The sequence below is a fragment of the Chlamydotis macqueenii genome, chromosome 1, assembly GCF_036417535.1.
Source record: "Chlamydotis macqueenii isolate bChlMac1 chromosome 1, bChlMac1.mat, whole genome shotgun sequence".
In the NCBI taxonomy this organism is placed as follows: domain Eukaryota; kingdom Metazoa; phylum Chordata; class Aves; order Otidiformes; family Otididae; genus Chlamydotis; species Chlamydotis macqueenii.
In genome coordinates, this window is record NC_141556.1 from 48,761,389 (window position 1) to 48,782,558 (window position 21,170).

Sequence of the window (21,170 nt, forward strand, 5' to 3'; positions counted from 1 at the left end):
AAATACGCCCTTGAATACGAGAAACATTTTTACGCTGCGAAATTTTGAAAGAAGAGGATGGAACTGACAAAGATCAGAGGGGACTGATGCCACAGCAGAGAAGTACTGGCTATTGAATTGATGACCAAGATGAGTCTTCTATAGAAATTTTAAGATTTATTGATAAAAAACTCTGAGGCAGTACTATGGTGATATAGAAAGACATGTTAAAATGTAATACTGAGCATTGTAAAAGGCTGTAGATCTCAACTGGGAAGTAACCTTTCTAGTAAAGGCTGTTAAATTTCTTTCCTTTCAGTACGTGTTTCTGTTGTCTCAGTTACTAAACAGAAATGTCTGCCGATACAAAGACACGCACCCTCAATGTTGTTGCAGCTGCTAGGTGGACTGGGGTTAGTCAAAACCCAAAGTGGAAAGTATCTAATAAAACAATAATGCAACTCGATAATGTATTGAGCTCTTAGTATGTGGTTTGTTATACAACAAAATGCATTTTGTTGCAATTTGAAAAGCAAGTATCTAACAAGGTATTTTTTTTGTTTCCCTCCTTTTCTCACTTTCATTCTGTTTCCAGAATGTTTTCTATTATTTAAATATTTTACAAGATAGGCAGCATTCTTCCTCAATTTAAACTCTGGCAAAAGAACATTAGAAAAAGTGACAAGACTATGATTCAAAGGAGAGGTTCACACTAGTGTCTTGTTACTCCATTTTCATGACAAAGATTGCATCTGACATTTAATACCCAACATCTTTCAAGAAATATAGTGAAATGCTCCACCATTTTGACCTTTTCTTGGGTCTTTATTTCTGATTGGCCCATCCGTTCCACACTTTCCTAGGCATTATAGCCCTGTCAATCATGGAAATAGAGATTATAGTCCACTGTGAAACAACACACATTCAAAGGAGACACCATTATGATTTTTAGACCCCACATCTTCTGTAGTTCAGAATTGTTACAAATGGATCACTAGAAACTATTTCCCTTTTTTTTTTAAATTCTTTTCCAGCCTCTTGTAACAAATGAAGAAAATAATAAAGTTTCCAGGACTGGCAAAGATACTGTGGCTACAGCACCTAACAACATCCCTAGGCAACGAGTTTGCATGAGGAACGGATTTGGCATGACTAACTGAGGATGCTCATTGAGAGGCAAAGATTTGTGCTCATTTCCAGATCAACCTCTGTGCTGCAGCAGCTTTGTTTCTTTCTCTCTCTTGTTCTGACTCTCTTTCTGCCCCCTCTGTGTAAATTTTGGGGGAGGGCAGGTGAAATTTAAATAATACTTTTAAAATGTTCACCTGTAAAAAATGTTATTCAGGATCACCTAGTTCTTCAGTGACAGTTTTCTTGCAGATCTCAAAGCACTTCCCAAAAGTGGGAAGAGATATTTTTAGGAATGCCCTGTGTTTTATCTGGAGGCCACCATGGAGCCGGGAGTGGAATCTGGTGTTCCTCTTTCCCCATACTGAGTGCTCCTCTTTAGGAACCAAAATCATTACTGAAAATACATGGGTAAAGACACACTTTTGGGCTTGGAGAAAGGTAACAGAAAAAAATGGGGAGCACTATAGAGGACCATCTGCATCTCCTTTATTCACTGTTGCTGTATTTTCTCACAAAAGAAACAGTGATTTGTGCACAGCAATTCAGGGCAATGACAAATAGATCAAGGAGTTTATTGCTACTAGTGACTGACATCAGCTCTGAATTACGTCCTGCAGTGACCAAACTCTTAGCCACGTGACTGATGATATAGTGAAGCACCATTGAAGTCGCTGTATAGTTAATGCAACAGCAGACAGTGCACTGTTCAGGCACTAAGGAAAGTGTTTCCAAAAATGCAGAGACAGATATAGAGAGAGCCTGACTGAAAGGAACTTGAAATCCCAAAGGCAAGCCTGTCCCTGTAGCACTACACAATTATTTGAGTGACCTCAGACCATTGCTTTCTAAAGAGCCAAGCAAGTATCACGTGCCTTAATAAAAATTCCCACCAAAATAGGCACATGATCAATTTGCCACATCTCTGTTGTATAAAGCATGAAAAGACTAAACAGAAAAACTTCAATTTGAAATGGGAAAAAAAAAGAAATCTCATACTTTTCATGGTTGCTGGCACAGACACAGAAGCATGTACTTGCCATGGATACAGTTTTGCAGTGAAGGCTTTATTTGCTCTGAAGTGTAATCTTCTATTACATGTTGGACTCAAACATCTTGTGAGGTTTAAGGAAGCAGAATAAATCATAGGAGCAGACTGCAACATTGAATGAGAACCGAATACCATTAGGATGACAGGAGGACAGGGTGAGTGAAGGGGGAGTTGGTTCTCCTTGGCATTCCCCACGTTAGTAAGTCTTTGTTAGTCTGGTAACACAATAGTCATAAGCTCTTCCAGAAAATGCCAATACTACTTGTTGTATCTATTTTCCTTTTGAGCTAGAGTGAAGGTTCATTAGGAATCATTTTTAAATTTGAATTTTATTGGAAACAAAGTTCTTCAAAACTGATCTGTTTATGGAAGCTTCTTGGTTTGGATTAAATTTTCAGCAGGAAAAAAAGTTCAAGTTTTTGAGATTTCAAGAGTTTAAAGAGTTCAACAGCCACAGCATTATGGGTAGGACACTCAGCTGAGATCTTGGAGATGCTAGCTCAAGGGTGTTAACCCTGCTCCAAAAATAGAGTCTTGAACTTAAATTATGTAGTACCAGGATAATCCTTGGTGATGTGTTCTCCTCCCCTTATCCTTCTCCCCTCGCAAAATAAATAACCAATCCCCAAGAAATCAAACTCAAAAATACTTGCACACAAAACTTCATTTCATCCCTGCAAGGAATGGAAAGAAAAACCAAATGTGCAAAAAAAAAAAGTTTTGGGATGAGAATTCCCAGCTCCATTTTGTGGAGAAGGAAATCAAAGCAGGTGAGAAAAGCAGCTTTCCCAAAGCTGCAGTGCAAACTCCTGACAGGTGGAGATTTTTAAAACTAGGAGCTTTTACTAGTATTCACAGCACAAGGCTTATTTTTCCTGGAAATGTATTTACTGTTGGTCAGCTCAATGTTTATACCAGAGCTTTTCTCATAGAACATTTGTACAGGTAAATCTGCCATTTCCCTTAAAGTTTCTTCTGACCCCTCTGCCCATGGTGGGAGTCTCTCTGGGAATGCAATGTCAGATGGACACTGGGCTCCCAGTCCCGAGCAATGAGCACGGGGAGTAGGCACAGTACTGGTGTACCCTCTTCAAGCTGTGCATGTTGATAAGAACAAAAGGGATGACACTCTGAGTGGGATGTGACAGGACCCCAACACATGCTCTGGCCAGGCCCCACTGATGAGGACTGTGCAGGCTGCTGAAGTCGCCTCCACTCCCCCTCCCTCAGTGCTGTTGTTCTCCCTCTTGACATTTCACAAGGCTTTTAAAAATAAAATGGTTTTCATTTCATGATTCCAGAAACACATATTCCTGGAAATTTGTCTCGCCGTCTACCAACTGTAGAAGTGCTCATATGCTAGCAGCACTGGCTTCTGCTCATGTCCACAGTTTGAAATTGGAGCTAACAGACTCCAGTTTTAATGTCAGATTTATGTTGTTTTTCTCTGACCCTCTGACTCCCACCTTCTTTGGCATCTGTGGTTTCCCCTTCCCTTCCAGCTTGGGCTTGTGGTACTGGTGGCTTAAACCTGAAGGGATCTTGTCCTGACTGAAAGGCGCCCCTTTGAAATACATATGACCCAGGAAGAACAGAGACATTTCAAGAACGATATTCATTGAGCAACACTCGTACTCTGATCTGGAGTGAATTTTGAAGATTTAAGACATATTGGTAATTAGATGAAAAAATGTGCTGGAAAGGCTTGTCGTATGGACTAGCTTTGTTTTAAGTCGGTGGTGTCAGGAAAGCCTCTGTAGGTCCTAGGCTTTGTTAAAAGCTATAGGTTACTTACATTAACTTTGTATCTGCTACATATATTGGTAAATGTGGGCAGTTTGAGGAGCGCCTGCTTTGTTTTTAGATTCTTTTGCTTCAAGATTAGAAAGAAAAAGATACTTAATCTGTATTCAATGAGAATTTAGATGTTGTTTGGAAAGGCTTTTTGATTAAGATGACATTCTGATACATTCGATGCTGCTGAATGGCACCTTATTCTCCATTCCTTTCAGGGCCACCATATGACTTTTGTTGCTGTCTGATTTTGTTGCTGTCTGATTTTCATGGCCTTCTAAGGAACCTTTTTGTCCATGTCCTGTGCACAGAACAAATGTTCTCGTTGCTTACTCACTGCTCAAGGTGAGGGCAAACATCTTCTGAAGTTCAAAAAAAACATCACAGCCTTCAACTCCCAGCCCTTTCTGTCTCCTCTCTCTTTTGCTGCTTTACCCTCAAGGGCTAGCTTTTTATTGTTATATTGCTTGCTGTTCCCCAGGGTAATAATATCTTAGTCCCTTCCATGTAAAATCAGAAGAGATGTTAAAACTTCTCCTGACCTTTAGAGACGTTTTGCCTTTTTCTTTTTCAACTAAAATTCTGTCTAAGCAATACTTCAACTTTGTTTTGTGAGGAATATTTGTTTGTTCATTGTTGCTTTTATGTTTTCTGTGTTTCTCTGTTTGGTTGAGTTGTTTGCTGTAGGTGGTTTTCAGGGTGTTTTTTTTCAGAGCGGGTAAACAAGTAATCAATGTTGTGAGTGACATACTTGTCATGAAAAGTTTTTTCTCAGAGGAAGGTTTATGTGGCCTTCACTAGAGACAGGACTTAGTCTAACAGTGAGATGCAAGTGATTCACAAACGTCAGTTAAAAATTCAGGTAGTTTCTGTAGAAATTTATTCAGTAACTGGATCCCCTCAGCCAAGCGTATTTGGTACAAGCCATCATCTGTTTCACTCTGTGCTTTTTGAACCACAACTATAGCAATCTCAGATATCCCAGCATTCACCCGGCAGCTAAGTTCAAATCCATGATTCAGACTTTTTAGGCCTCATGCTCTCTGCATCTTAGGTACCACAGCTCCTGGAGAAGTGTTCTGGGCAAGGGAAGGGCTTGGCACTGGGGAAGCAGCAGTATGCCTATTGACCCCCAGAGCAGGGACAGTGGGACCTTTCCCCAAAGCACCAGACAGGAATCCATGAGGACCCTCCTCTGATGACTCTGAGACCCACTGCTGACCCAACATGTCCCAAGGGAGGAGGCTGCCTGAACTTTCGGGTGATGATCTCTGTAGAGCACAGACCCTTCTAGCCTATATACATTTTTTTTCTTTCCTCTAATTTGTAGTTTGGCTTTTTGTTTCTTGGGGTTTTGGTTTTGGTTTTTTTTTGTGTCGTTTTTTTTTTGTGTCGTTTTTTTTTTTTTTTTGAAACCACAACGTAATTTATGTAAAACACTCTGGGATTTGATAACACTCAGCCTTCAGGCTCAGGCCTGAGAATGCACCTAAGCATAAATTTTTGCACAATAATTCAAGCCCTGTCTGGTCTTATTGCTTAATAAAGTTAACATTTTGATATGAACCAAGATGTCTTGAAGTGAAATTGCACTTTTTCAAGAGTTCAATTGAAAGAAAAAAAAAGAAAGCCCAACAAAAAAAGCAAACAGGCTTTTATGACTGAGGCAAAATACAACTCTCTTTCATCTCAAGACTTTCTTTTTCATTTTTACAAGCTAGCAACTTAGTTGCTTTTTGTTCTGTAAGTAATGTGAGATGCCTTTCTATACATACTCTGAGTCGTTTCATCACTCAGAAGCAAAGCAAAAACAGAAAGTTGCATGTGTTTCTGGATTTTATCTTTAATGAGAAATACCTTTTCTCCAGTTTGTTTTTGTTTGGTTTTTTGTTTTGTTTTTTTTTTTGTAATGCCAATAGTAAAAGGAATAGTACAGTGCTCTGCAGAAAATACCTAGGAGACCTAGGAACTTTGTCACTCTCTTCTTAAATAGTTCCTAAATTAAAAGTGATGCAGGAGTTCCTCGGTGCTGTCTTGGTGACAAACTAGGGCATGTCTGCTCCTCTTACTTTAAAACACACCAGCACGTAAGGCTAACATTAAGCCTAAGATGGTGGTCAGAAGGAGTGTGAGGAAAAGACTGACTGAAGATTCAGAGCCATGCAATATCAGTTAGATTGACAAAAAGGCTTGAGAATTAAAGATGGTAAAGCACTTGTGGTAGGCAGCTTATTTGCTCTTTTATGTCTGGAGAGACGTGGAAAAGCTGGCCTTTTGCTAGGGAAGTCAGCCTGTTACAGGGTCTAGATATACAGCCTTCTGCACCTCCAGAAATTGTATTGGCTACACAGAGACGAACCACAGATGAAGCAAACACTTTTCCATATGTATAACTTGCAACTGAAGTTACAAAACGTAATTTCTGTATAACTTACAGTTAGTTTTAGGTCTTTTCCTATGCTACAGAAAAGATACAATCTATTCCTAGACTAAAACTCCAACTGGATGTTCATAGTTTTGGATGTTTTTATTCCTTGAATTGAATGGTCCTCTCTCTCCCTCAGACAAACAGTGATTACACTGCTCATACCAATTCTTGTCAAGACAGGAAGATTGTTTAAAACAGTCTATGTGATGGTTAATACACTAAGCCCATGAGTGGTGCCATGGAGATTATTTTGCAAATGCAAAAAATCTCCTTACAATAAAAAGTCTGAGTCTGAAGGAAGGTATTTATTAAGGTAGCCTCAAGGAACCACAGTGTAGTAACTGCTGGGAAATGTAGAAGAAAAAAAGAAATAGATGTCTAGAAGTGCAACTGAATGAAAGAAAAAAAAAAGCAAAGTTAGCCTTTTGTCAACCTGTTATATGTGCTAGAATAAAAAAAAAAAAGTTAATTTGAATCAAAATCAAAGACAAAGAAACTGCTGGGTCTGCTCTCTACATGCCTTTGAACTGGCCTAAGCATGCCTCAGTCTAGGCTGGGAAACGTGCATGCACTAGTTTGAGGATTTCACAATTATGAAAACTAAAGAGCCTTTTGTTTGTATATTTTGTTTAGTTAAAGGTAGCACCATACACACCTTGACAAAAAGAGTTTTGATCAAGTCTTTATGTACTTCTAAAAGGCAAGTAAACAGACAGAGACACTGACTGGTTTACCTCCCCAGCCAATACACTGGGAAAGCAAACTTACTTTCTTCTAGGTACTACTTTTTAATTGAGTTCTATCCAGTGTAAATCCTACAAGGTCTTCAGGTGGGCTTGCAAGAACTCCTTTGAGTGGGTCTGGTAGAAGGTCTTGGCCACCATTTGTGGGAGTTGCCATGCTACGGAAGTCATCTTCTATGTGTTCTCCTTTCTTCATTCTCAGTATCCACTCTCAGGCCTGAGGACAGAGGAGCAACAGGGCAGTCAATGCAGCTATCACAGGATGCCAATACAAAGCATATGAAGCGGAAATAAAAGGAACAATTTCTGCAATGGGGAAGAGTCCAACATGAATAGCTTGGAAAAAATCAGAAACCTTGGACAGAATGAAGAGAATAATTAGGTCACTGACTCTAAGCCAGGAAAAAATATACACAAGAGGAAATTAGAACAGCAGAAGTATTTCATGTTAGCTCATCCAAAGATTTAACGTGCATGGGCAGCAGTATGTTCTGTCTTCTGGAAAACTATTATGGGCAGGAAAGATTGTTAGGAATTTGTATGCCATCTCCACAATGTGATCAGTCCTACCCAACAAATTACATATGTGGTGGTATATGTATGACATGAGATACCCTTTAAGATTGAAAGCCAAATGCTGGACTCACCCTAATGAGAAACAGCACAAAGCATGCTTGTTAACCCTTTTTTACTGTAGATTACACTCACATTGCCAGAATATCATCAAGGTTGCAAAGAAGCACTCAACATTGTTATTATCCTCACTGCACATATGGATATTTAATTACATGTTAACATTTTTCCACAGGAAAATCACTGCCTCAGAGGTTAGAAGGAAGCTACTGCCGTTTCCAAGGCTTAATTTTTTTTTTTGCAAAAGGTGGCTGCAGTATAGAACATGGTAAGCAACAGCTTGTAGAAGCCATTCCCAGGTGCATGAAGCATAGTAAATGATTGTTGCAGTTTTGTTTAGTGAGAGGGGGGCCTAAGGTGGTAGCCTCTGTAGGAAACCCTAGAAGTCTCTCCCCTCTGTTCAGTGGTCTTGGCCGGGCCTAGGGCGGACCTGCTGCTCGCCAAGGCTGAGCCGATTGGTAGCAGAATGTTCCGTGATAACACCTCTGTGATAACATATTTAAGAAGGGGAAAACAGAAAAAAAAAAAGAAAGAAGAGAAGATGTGAAGAAGCTGAGCGGGGGAAGAGGCGCAGAGGGGGAGGAGCAGGCCTCATGGGCCTTGCAGGCCTCACCCTCTGCCCTCTCACCAGGCAGCCGACTGGGCCTGACTCAGCCCGGCCTGGCTGCAAGAAGTGGAGAGGAGATGAGATGGATGATGTGAAGAGATTCTGAGAGGCGTCTGCCCACCTGTTGTGAAGAACTTTTCTTGTGAGAGGAACGGCTGCAGACGCCAAGGTCAGTTCAGAAGGAGGGGGAGGAGTAATGCAGTTCCTGGCCAAGATTCCCCTGCAGCCTGTGGTGATGACCATGGTGGAGCAGGTTGTCCTCCTGCAGCCCATGGAGGTCCACGGAGGAGCAGAGATTCACTTGGAGGCCACCGGGGGAGGTGGATGCCTGAAGGTGGCTGTGGCCCGTGGAGGGCCTGCTGGAGCAGCTGTTCTGGAGAGACTGCACCCCATGGAAGAGATGACCCACATTGGAGCAGTTTCAGGAAGGACTGTGGCCTGTGGGTGGGACCCCAAAACAGAGCAGGGGAGGAATGTGAGGAGTTCTTCCCCAAACCATGAAGCAGCGGCGTAAAACAACGCGTGATGAACTGACCGCAACCCCCATTCCCTCTTCCCCCCTGTGCCGCTTGGGGAGGGAAAGAGGTGGAGGTAATGTTAAGCTCGGGAAGAGGGAGGGGTGGGGGGAGGTTATCTTGTTCTCTGTCTCATTATCCTGCTGGTTTTAGTAATAAATGAGTAGTTTTCCTCAAGTCGAGTTTGTTGTGCCCGTGATGGTGACTTTAAGGATTTTCTCCCTGTCCTTATGTCAAACCTCGAGCCGTTTTTCCTTATATTATCTCTCCCTATTCTCTTGGAGGGTGGGGGGAGTGAGAGACAGACTGCATAGTCTGGTCCCGATCGGGGCTGAACTATGACAATGATTTGAAACGATCTGCACAGAATTACCAAAGGAAAATTGTGTTTGTCCAACCCGATTGCCTCCCATAATGAGAGATTGTGGATAAGAGGAGAGCAAAAAAGTTAATTTACCTTGATTTCAGCAAGGCTTTTGACATACTTTTCCGCAGTGTCCTCATAGCTGAGGGGATCTGAACTAGATGGATGGACACACGGTTTGTGGGAAAACTGCTGGACTGTTGGACTTGAAGCGTTGTATTCAATGATCTGAAGTACAGCTGGTGGCCAGTTATGAGCATGTTCCTTGAGTCAATACTGGTGTAATCTGTCTAACATCTTAATCAGCAATTTGAACAATGTGGGGAAAGGCACCTTTAGCAACAGAACTGGAGGAAGCAGCTGACGTACTGAAGGGCAGGGGTGTCATTCAAAGGGATCCAAAGACTGGAGAAATGGACTAGAAAGTCATGAAGTTGAACAAAGGCAAACACAAAGTCCTGCACCCAGGGTGGAATAACCTCACACAACAGCAGAGTTTGGGAACTGTCTGGTTAGATAGCAGCTCTGCAGAAAAGATTCTGAAAGGTCATGGTGGACAGTAAGTTGAACGTGAATGAGCAGATTATTATTGCAGCAGTGAAGGGTAACCTTATATAACATGAAGGGAACCAGCAAGTCAAAGGCAATGTTTATTTCTCTCTACTTATCACTCATGAGCTGTTGTCTGGAATATTCTGTATGGTTCGGGACCATTCCATACAAGGCAAACTGGGGAGAGTTCTCTGGAAGACCACTGAGAAGATAATGGGTCTAGAGCACAGAACAGGAGAGGCTAAAGGAACTGGACTTATTTAGCTGGAGAAGAGGCCTAAAGGGGACTGTCCTCCACTGCCTAAAGGGGATCATAGAGAGCAGTTCTCAGAGGTGCACAGTGATAGGACAAAGTGCGGTGAGTGATCACAGACTTCAGAAAGGGACATTTCAATAAGGCTAGAGAAGCACTGGAAGATGGGCCCTGAGAAGTAATGAGATCTCCTTCCTTTGAGATCCAAAGAACTCACTTACACTGTAAGGCCCTGAGCAGCCTCACTTAACTTAGGAAGTTGGCCCTGCCCTGCATGGGGAGATGGACTAGATAATTCCCTTCTGACCTAATTTTTTTTATGGTTCTATGAAGAGCTTAAAAAGCCTAGAGCTCATATCATACATGAACACAGGCCCTCTGCCCTGACTGGTGAGGGACCCAGTAGATAAACTCTATCCACAGCTAGTATCTGGTAGTCATGGTAATGTCTATGCTTTCGGAAAAAGCAACGCTTAGGAAGTGGTTGTAGCACTTCAAAGTCACTTTTTGTTTCCAATACTTACCTTGCGGGAAATATTCTAAACCCTGAGCAGTTGAAAAGAGAGTTGTTCTCCACTCCATTTTCTGAAACCTCTGTTGGAACAAGCCAATGTATAGGGAAAAAATGTAGGAATCATATGTCCAAGAGAACAAGCAAGTAGGGACTGACTCTATAGTCAATTGATTAAGGCATTGAAGTAAGTTAAAAAGAACTGGTGACAACTGGAAAAGAGGAAGATCAGAAGGTCTCTGTTCCCCAGCATATGAACATGTTTTACATGTGAGACTTATCAACTAAATGACCCAGGGAGAAGAGAAAAACACGTAGGTCTTCTCTTCTAGTTGAGATAATTTTTGCATCTGCTCCCCAGTCAGTAATAAGGGAAAGAAATAATAAGAGAAAGAAAGTGAGAACTTACACTGATGAGACTGGAGAATTGAATTCTGTCCATTTTTCAGCCGTACACTGTCAATGTGATACAAAGCCAGTCCCTCAAACCAACATTTCATAGGCAGTGAGCCATAGTAGGAGTCCTTTGCTTGACACCAAGACCTGATACAGAGAACACTGGTCCACTTCCAAGTGTAACTGCAGCCAGTGTGAGCTGTGTTGTAAATACACAGGCTACAGCTACTTAATATTCCCAGGACCACTCACTGCTCCCAGGACCATCTGGATGGAGTGCCTCTGTTCATACTGTTCAGCTTGGCTTCCAAAACAGCATGGATTTCTCCACAGTGTCTACAGGAACTAGTGCTTGGCCTGGCTTGACTCCTGCACTCAGGAATTGTCAAAGAGGAATTGGCATGAGCCAAAACCATGTCAGGAACTGTTCTAACAATTCATAACAGGGTTTGAGTGATCACCAGAGCATAAGGCTTACAGTTACACATTGAACAATGAGAAAAAGTAAGATATTGAATAAATGGTTGTGACGCAAATGCTGTCCTTCTCACTTGGTAAACATAGCTTTCTTGTGCTACCCTTTCAAATTAGCCCTTCAAATCTTCCCTCTTTCCTTTCTTTTCTGAGCTGTTGAGTAGGTATGCGAGATAAGATCTCAGTGCACCACTGATCAAAATCAGTAAGATCCCCCATTAATCCTCCTGCCTGTCTTCTTTATCTGTTCTGGCATTTTAAACTTCTATTCCAAACTCCTTGTGTAAGGGCTCACTTACAGCATGAAATCCAGTCAGGACTCAACCCAGGCTAGAACTGCTTTGTAGTAAATAATACAGATTGTAAAAAATGATAACAAAGTTTTTGAACAACTGTGAGTTTTTTTAAAGACAGCTATATTTCTTTAAATTATTCAATTCTTTAATTTACACCTGGCTTTGTCTTTCAGTTCAGGAAGTCTGACTTAAATATTTTTAATGTTGATTTAGATAATCAAGTAAGAAAAATCTTGCAGTTCCCTAGCTCAGGGGATCTAGATCTGAATAGTGCTTGAGGTATCTCTAAGATGTCTCTAATTTGTACCATTTTAGAAACAATTCCTTGAGGCAAAAGGAGAGATCCAGAAACACCAGCTAACACCAGAGTGTCAGGCTAACAGATCTCAAGCCTTTATACTGCCTCCAATTTTTCACAGAACATAGTCTTCTTGGAGCTGGCACAGGTCCTGGTGCAATGGACTACTTCATGACTGTCTTACATCTCCTTTGTGCTAATCTGCAATGAGTAAGTTGATAGGGCAAAGATATGTTGAATAAAGGGATGCCATTTCTCTGTAAAAGCCATGTTTTGACTGTAACTGTAGACCTGTCAAAACTCAGACATTGACCATCCTTGCTCCTGCTCCACAATGGAAGTACAGCCTTTGCTCAGTTAGAAGTGCCCCATTCTGAAGAAGAATCTTGCATGTGGATGGCATAATGGAAAATCCTTTTGTCATTAAAAAATGCCAACTTTTTGCTGAAAGGAATTTTCAGAAAATGTTTTTTGGGAAAATGGAAGTAAATCTCTACAAACTCTTAATCATCCAGGCTGCCAGCTGCTGGGGAGCCAAAGGCGTTGAGAGCCAAGCAGCTAGGGAGCCATCAATTCCGAGAGATTAGGACTGTGCCAGGCTCAGAAGCTGGGCATACCAGCGAGCTCTTGAGCATGAGAAGCCAGGAAGTTCGGCAGGCCTAGCTGGCAGAAAGCATCGACGTTTTTATCATCAACATTTTTTTTTAGTAGAAAATACCTTTCAGCATATTTTCAACAGAATCTCATTCTCAGAAATCCCAACAGTGACACTACTAGGCTGTTTAGTAGGGCCTGTTGCAATAGGACAAGGGGTAATGGTTTTAAAATAGAGGGGGGTAGATTTAGATTGGAAATTAGGAAAAAAAAAATTTTATGATGCGAGTTATAGAACACTGGAACAGGTTGCCCAGAAAGGTGGTGGAGGCCCCATCTCTGGAAACGTTCAAGGCCAGGCTGGATGAGGCTCTGAGCAACCTGATCTAGTCAGGGATGTCCCTGCTCCTTGCAGGGGGGTTGGACTAGATGACCTTTGAAGGCCCCTTCCAACCCTAACCATTCTATGATTCTACTAAGTCACCCTAACTCTGCCAGATGTGAACATCAGTAGGAGGATGGAGCTCAACTTCATAAAGGAAGGGGAAGCAGAAGGGTGGGGGAACTCCTGTGTCTCTAAGAAAATGAGGTACTAGGGCCTTTAGGTCCCATACTATAGCAGAGAAATCACTTCTCAGTAACAGATAATTTTTTCCTGAGGACTAAAAGGACCATGATACAACAAGGGATAGCCTACCCTTTTCTATTTGGCAGCCCAGGCCAGAGTGGTCCCCTCCAGGAGAACTGAGGCCAGTACCTTCTACGAGGTCAGAGACACATTGCAGATCATGCTGCACTGGTCTGTGACGTGGCCTCACTGCAGAAGTTTGGGACATTCACAACTCAGGGTAGAGCTGAATGAACTGGTGCAGAAGAGCTGAGTAGCTGTAACTTCACTCAGATTATATCCTGTTGCTGAGCTTGTGAGTTTTTATGTCCTTCTTTACTTAGTAGAAGTTCCCTTGCTTTACATGTTGACTCAGAGCTGCTACAAGGTCAAAGCACTCTTTAGGCTTAGGGACAGTGAGTGCCTGATAAGAATAACTGCAGGAGGATTTTTTTTCCTCAGCCCGAACGGAGGCCAAACCAGTTTTGTTGGAATCCTGGACCCACTGAATCCAAACTTTATTGTTATCATAAATTGCCAAGAAGACAGATTACTCAAGGCATTGCTTCAGTGGGATAGGACATGGATTTATCACGCATGACCACAACATGAGCAAGTCCTTCAAGGCTTGACCTTCTTTCCTTCTATTTGATCCTTCATCCTGCTTTCTTCTTTCTCCCTGGCCCCTGATTCTCTCTAGATATCATCTTCTACCCCAAGAACTGATCTTTATCTCCATCTCACAGTCTCTGTTCTTTCTATGGCTGCAATATCTCTGAATTCACATTATCCCCCATTTTAGGCCAAGAGAAGGCCTGAAGCTCAAAAATCAATAGGGAAGTGCAAGAAAAGTAGTACAATCCAGACCTAGCCACAGGCAGCTCCTTTTATCTTCCTGAGATGAAATGTCATTTCTGTAGCAAGTGCCTTTTCATTTGGAATCCATCTTTTCAGCGATGAAATAATACTTCTGAGAGCACCACATCAGAGAGTATGGTTCTTCGGGGATACAGTGATAATAAGGATAGCAAGTGACAGAGGATAATCTCAGCAAGCATTTAGTAGGGTAGGAAGCACAATACCTATTCAACCTTTGATTAGGTAGAAAACTTCAAACTGGGATTAAGCCAGATCTCTAGCATCCATGACATCTCTAAAAAAAGGCAGCCAGCTGTGGGGAAATATAAAGAGCTATTGTCAGAAATTCAGAGGCTACAAAATGTTCTGGGCATTTTTGCTCCAAAAAGACTTATCCTAGACAAAACATTAGTATGCAATTAATTTTAATTATTTTCCTTAGAGTAGGTAGTGTCACATTTCGAAATCCAAGGCAAAAAGATCTCTGTTCTTTGAATCAGTAAGATCTCTCTCTTGGCCTTTTGTCTTTCTGAAGGATCCCATGACAGTGCTGCCATCCATAGAGTTAAATTCTTTGAATGCAAGTGGCTTTGCCCCAAAGCACATATAATCCCGTGGTTGTCATTAACGTGGTGAGTCATAATAAGGACCTAAAATTTTAGAAAACCAAAATTCTACTTTTTTTTTCCCCTTTCCAAAATAAATAGGAGGAGCACAGCTAAAAATAAAGAAGAATTTTAAAAAAGTTTTACTGCAAATGAGCATTTCTCCCTCACCTACCATCAAACATTATGCTTCATTGACAGAGTCATGTAGCACAACTAGGTGACTTATGTTTCCTTTTAATTTGTTCAATTCCTGGAAAAGAAAATGCCTCATTATGTTCTGTAATACAGTAGCATTTCTGTAAGGTGTCCCGAAGTATCTAATCATCACAATACTTTCTTTTTTTTTTTTTTTTTTTCACTAAAATGAATAGACAGGCACAGAAGATATTTAGCTTTTGGCTTTTAGAGGAACAGTTGGCATTCACAATTTAAAGTATTTCTATTATTTCAGCTAAGATGATTAATAGAAAACAACTGTTGTCTGGCAGATTGCATTTAAAACTCTACTATTGAAAACATCCCCAATTACTATGAAACAAGTGATGTACAAGGATATATCATTAAATATACATTTCAGGCAGGGAAACAGCTGCTAAAATTTAACACACATAATTGTATAAAGTTCAAATAATGCTGGCAGAGAATCCACCCATTTTGCTAAATCTATCACTTTGAAAATAGAACATCTTTTCTCTTGTGGTAGAATAGAACAATAAAATAAAAAATACACTTTTAGCCTTTCTTGGTGTGCTGTGCAAAAAATACATGCTTTGAGATACAGGTTGGAAATCAACAGGAAACCTGTTTAAATACTGGTTTAACCATCAGAAGGACAATTTAAATATACAAATATGAATATGATTGTATCCATTTTTCTTGGATTTATAGTTTCATTTACTATGAACACAACTTACATCGAAAAAGAATGCAAGCATAATTTAAGCCTTTATTTAAAACCAGGTCTGGAGTATCACAGACTTGTCAGCTGTCCCTACATGGAAAGAGATGGGGGGGTGTCCTGTGAATGAGGAACAGAGCCAGGAGATTGGCAAAGCAGCGATGCTCAGGACTTAATTATGTTCTCTGAGTGTGTTCAGTGTGGTGTGTCTTAATTTTATCATTAGCACCTCCCTTACCCCCACAACCTCCTACTCCCAGTACATAAAAGCAAGGGAGAATGTAAAGACCAGGTTCTCCCTGTGGGTCCGGGGAAGGGACTGTGTGTCTTCCAGCTGCCCCTAGGGACAACCAGCATCATGGAGGCATGTTGTGGGGCTGTGCTGCACATTACTATGTAAGACAGGCCTTCAGATACACAACAATTGGCATGAATTTAAATAAGACACTGAAGGGAATTAGCTGCGGAAAATTAATGCCAGGCAAGCCCATTCTAAACACAACATGCTCAGACCCCTTGTCTGGAGAACAATAAAGGTGAAAGTAGATATCCGTAATGTTAAAGCACCGTGTTTGCATGCATGGTCTCTGCACTCAGCACATGCAAGCTGTCTCCAGCCATCACACACAGGTGTGCGCACTCACGTGCACACATAGACACACAAACACACACACACACACACACACACAGTCACGTACTTCAAGTGCACACGTACACACAACATTCTGCTCACTTTTCCCTCATCATGAATGTTGAATGGGTCAAAATAATGCAAGCACGTACATGAGAATGCACATGAACAGCTGTACATGCCAGATATAGAACAGGCATATGAGTGTGAAGATGAAGTATGAGTCTGGATTACCATAAACCCAAACAAAAATGCAAAGAAATTGCACTTTGGATTTCACAATTTATCATTTGATATTCCAATCCCATAAGCTCATCCTTTTGTGTGTGTGTGGTTAGAGACGTTTCTAGATACCCCATATCATATTTTCCCCATAGATATCGTACTTTATTGATCTTCTACTCAATCTACCTTTCAATTTGTAGTGATACTTCTTTAACAAGAAAAGGAATGTATGACACCGCTAGCATTAGTAAGGTAGTCTGTACAAAATCTAGTTGCCCATACATTAAACAAAATTTCTAAGTTAAAAGTTTTTGTTGTTGTACTGTAACTAAGGTGAAAAATAACACCTACCAGGGGTATAAGAGGTATAACCAGAATCACTAGGTATGGATACTTATTGAAAAGCCATGGTAAGAAAAAATCTGCTTTGCATAGGTTTATAAGGAATTTAAGAATTGGAATTTCAATTCCAAAAATGAGAATTCTTAATTGGGATTACTTGTGACAATTTTACAGCCCCAGATGTAGTGCTAGAACGCTAGAACTGACAGAGAAATAATCACCATATCCAAAATTAGTTGAATCTTCTTAGTTTGTTCCTACTTATCATTTGTGAGCACATCTTTCTAGCTACTCAGCATCCAAACATATTGGAAGAATGTCCCAGGAGCACAAAGGGCAGTTGCTATGATTTATTAACAAAGTATTGAATGTCTGCAAGTAGACTTTGTTTGAAGATGCATCAGTCAAGAATTTTTGTGGGTAAAATTCAAAAATACCTCTTAACGTTAAAGCTCAGTGCCTGCCATTAGCCAGACAGGCTATGTGCTAGATACATGCTGACATCAAATTGTGCAGACAAATTCATTTTTTTAATTCACCATATTAAAAGACACATGTAAGTACAAATAAAATAATGCTCCAGAATTTAAAAAATAATAATATAATTTTGGGGTTTTTATCATTTTGGCAGAGGACAGAAGGAGTAGGTGAGATAGCATTTGATGACAGAATTATTACCCAGATCTACAGTTAAGCTGCATAAATAATTCATCTTCACACTAGATATGTTTTTCTGAAAATCTACTGCATGTTTTCTGTGACTAACATGTTACATATCATTATTTTAATGTTAATTGCAGTGGAAACCAGATAGAGAAGCTCAGAGTGCCTACTGTGCAAGTGAAAATTGTTTGCCCTATTCAAAATCAGTAGTGCTTGATGTGGTAAAGGCTAAATACCACGAAGAACAGTGAATGGCTCTCAGTCTTTAGTGCTGATAAACAAGTTTATTGTTTCTACTATCTATTTTTAGAATTAAAGCTCATCTGTTCCTGTTAAACCCAGATATACATCAATTGGTTGCTATATGTAAAGGAAGAAACTGTGTCAGTTAGACCCACACGAGAAAAAGACCGAAGAATATTTAATCAATTTGGCCCTGAAAATAAGTTGTTCATTGGACAGGAAAATCACTGAGCAAGTGTAAGCAGCCTGTCTGAGTATTGTTCATTATTTTTCCTCTGAGATAAAGACAAATAAGAGATTTTGAAATTATTTAATACACTGGAGGTTTATTTGGGATTGCTGAAAGCAAAGTGCTAAGTGCATGCTAGAGAGACAGGCCTCCTTTCATCTAGGTACAGACGCGACCTGGAGAGCAGCACTTCATGCTTGCTGTCAGCGGTATAAGGACAGTAAACCAGATCTGCAAGCAGGCTGAAATGAAAAAGCCACAGCTTTTAGTTTACCATAACCCAAGTCTGAAGACCCAAATGTAACACAGCACCCGCAGCAAATAATAGTGATGGTCAGACATCTGTGCCTTTCTGAAGGAAAAACATTACTGTGTTGCTTAAGAACTAAGCAAGAAAAAAAATATATTTTTATGATCTTGCTCTGTCAGTTCTAGTCCAGTTACAAAATTGAGTGGGCACTAAATTTGTACAGCCCTGCAGGTAACTCTGAAAAGACACAAGGTGCATTTGAGAGGTATAAAGGTGAATGAATTCACCACTTGAGATCAGGATTGCTGTTTAGCAAAACCATTCATTTTTAATCAACCCTTGAATATATATATATACACCGGTGTCCCTGCTCCAGCTTCCCCATTTCTTGAAAGAGTCTTGGAGCCTTTCTCTCTCCCTTGCCCCTTAGCTCCTCATTTCTGCTCTAGAGTACACAGGTGAATACACATACACACTCCTTTTCTAAATACTACTCAATAAATTTTATTTATTTCTAATTACCCTAATAATCTACTAAATACCCTTTTTTTCCCCCTCAAAAGGTCATATATCTTTTTCTGTGTGACACTATAATCAGCACTGTCACATGATCAAAGTCTTTTGTCCACGGCCCATCGTTTCTGGGTATGCTGATTTGGGTACTGGTTTGTTATCCAGGTTTCCATTTCTTTGTACACGTGGGCTGCCATGTGAGTTGGTGATCATCCCCACTTTGAACTTCTGTCCTCTCTTAATGTGAAAGGCAGAGAAGGCAAATCATACTCAGAGCCAAAACGAAGGCTGCAACTTGCAGCAGCTGCACACAATAAAGACCCTAATAGCAAATAGAAATCACAGAAATAACCATCATCTCATCATCGCTACAGTACAACAATAGGGAGCAGTTTGGTTTGGGTTACATTAAGAAAATGTGAACAACACTGTTACAGGAGTGTGATACACAGGGTTCCTACCTCAGTTATGTTATTAAGATACGGTCATGCTTGTGAAGCCCGTATGAGGTGTTAGCTAATCTTGTCAGTGCCAAGGAAGAACGAACTGATCTCCAGAGGTATTTGCCAGGGTTATCCTCCCCACAAAAATATGTTAGAGAAGGCAGGTTATTTTTTAGTTTATGCACCATGCACTACAAATCTGAAGACAAAACCAAGCAGCCTAACTAGGGCCAGAACACAATACCAGGGATTTCAGGGAATTTGAAACTTGAAGTACTAAAACTCCAGGAAATTCTGGGAAAGTACCCTTTCAGTTTTTAGATGTGGGGATTTCACAGCAGTAGCAAGAAATTGCCAGTCCCGTCATTTGTGTGCACAGTTCCCTCTGAGCTAGGATGGGGCTTTTTGACTGAGCTTGCATCCATCGGTTTCAGATTAAGACTGGGAGATTTTCCTGAATTACCACCAGTATGCTCTATGTATTCACAGGTGACTCCCATAAAGTCACTGCTTACTTTTGAATTACATACTGTATTCAAGACTGTAATCAGAGCCTCATACTCCTGCCATTCTTGTCTTACAGGTCATTAGGAAGGTCTTTCACTCGCCCCCATACGCTGGCTCCTATGTTAGGAGTCTTATGTTTCCTTACCACTTACATACTTCATTTCAAGTTCTACAAGGACCCTTTAATACACAGTTTGTATTCCATAACATTACAGGACATTTCTTTTTAACTTTTATTTTCCAGCTGGAGAGCATTTTCAATAGGATTGTTTGTAATTTTCTTTTCAGCTTACGCGTATCAAGACATCATGACACATCTGCACTTCATACTTTCTCAGTAAGTGTTTTAATGGAAATAAACATTATATACTACAAGTGAAAGTACCTAGGGAAATGAGACAACAAAGGACAGCTGGATGAAATACTTCTCAGGAGGGAATTCTACCTGCAGCTTGCCCTCTCTCTTAACAGCCTCTGGGCACCTACCCTCAAACAGACCCCTAGGTTTTGTCTCTGTAATGCCTCAGCTTTAACCCTAGGGTTGGACTGGGCTTTACCAAAGGACCTCCAGCTCTGGCCCAGGTGAACAATTTGTCAGTGAAAAACTCTTTTCATTGCCCAAACCTTCCCTTTTCAGCTCCTTTACAACCCCACCACAATCAGACCCCTTGTCTTTGCATCTCTGCTAACCCTAACTGTAAACCTGTCCCAAAGAGTGATCAGACTTCTCAGGGGAGAATACATTTGGTTGCTCAAGCCTTGTCTTGGCAGCACCTTTGCAGTACTTCTTAACTGGGTTCATAGGCTTTGTCACTCTCCTAACCTTAAAAATGGCCAGAGCTTTAAAACCAGACAACCCTTGCTCTGGCAAAAATGAAAAATTCTTAGAGGAGATTAATTTCTGCTGCCCAAACATTCTGTGGGCAGCCCCTTAGCAGCCCCTCTCGCACCGGATCCCTAGGGTCTATCTGCCTTCTAACCATCATACCCCAATCCTAAACCTAGATGTTTGCTAAGCCTTAGCCAAGACCTCAAGCCACAAAAAACCATGAATTAGTTTGGCAGCCTAATTGCTATTGTACTTCTGCGGCAGATCTAGATATTGTCTCTCTTCTAACATCAGTCTCAACTATAACCATAACCCAGGCAAGGGCTAACCTGCAATTTCTGCCCTGAGATGGTCTTCACCTGGACTATCCTTGGGGTTTGTTTTCTAATATATGGGACATACCTCTGGTAGGCTTGAAGTTAGGACAAAGATAAAGCCCAGGGCTTCAGTTGTGTTGGTATTGCAGAGAGGCTACCAGGGAAAGGCTTGGGCAACAAAAATAAGTCTCTTCTGAGAAATCTTCTGTCTGAGATGTCACCTGGAGTCTCAAACTAATGCTCAGCCCATGCCTACAGTTAGGGTAAGAAGAGATGTCAAGCCTAGAGGTCCAACTGGAGTGCAACTGCAAAGGGGCTACCTAGGGGAAGTTTGGGCAACAGAAAAATTCTCTCATGATTGACTGTTTGTTTGTTTGTTTGTTTTGGCCAC